Raw genomic sequence first — 557 nt, 5'->3', positions numbered from 1 at the left:
CTTAAGGACGTAGAGCCAAGGAAAAGGAAAAGGTTGAAATCCTCTTCTATATCAAAGTACTATGAGTATCCTATTCAATAAATAATTTTGTAAAATGGATCAACACTACTCCAACGCCGCGTGAAATTACATCATACTGATACATACTTCTAATTTCAAGGTATATCAAATTTCATTATAGATACGCGTGCAGGATATGACATACATACACATTTCGTCAAAAAATTACATTGTATTTTCATACTGACAGTTGATATTACGCTGAAGGATAATGTCAATCCCTTTTGTGTACCAATACAATAGCAGACTTTTACTTACGATAGATAAGTGCTCTATTGTCAAAGGTGATGTGAGGATGCAACAAAGAATGAGTATGTTAAAAAGATAAGTAATAAGTCTTACCTGTGCATGTAACTAAGCATTTAATTGCATGTACGTGGAATCTATCCTTAAATCTTAGTCTGGTTTAAGTCTACCTGCCCATTAACGTTTTCATAAATAACTCATGAAGCAGAAATAATGCATCACCTTTATAAAAGCTACAGCCCAGATGAAAC

At 33.4% G+C, this 557-nt stretch overlaps 1 long non-coding RNA gene across 1 annotated transcript in view; it reads right to left on the bottom strand.

Annotated features, from left to right (window-relative positions):
• Positions 1 to 557, bottom strand: part of LOC119591413 — a 75,641-nt gene that overhangs the window by 74,312 nt on the left and 772 nt on the right. The gene's annotated exons all lie outside the window — the stretch shown is intronic.

Source organism: Penaeus monodon, chromosome 28, assembly GCF_015228065.2.
Source record: "Penaeus monodon isolate SGIC_2016 chromosome 28, NSTDA_Pmon_1, whole genome shotgun sequence".
NCBI lineage: Eukaryota > Metazoa > Arthropoda > Malacostraca > Decapoda > Penaeidae > Penaeus > Penaeus monodon.
This window is presented reverse-complemented; position numbering and strand designations above follow the sequence as displayed.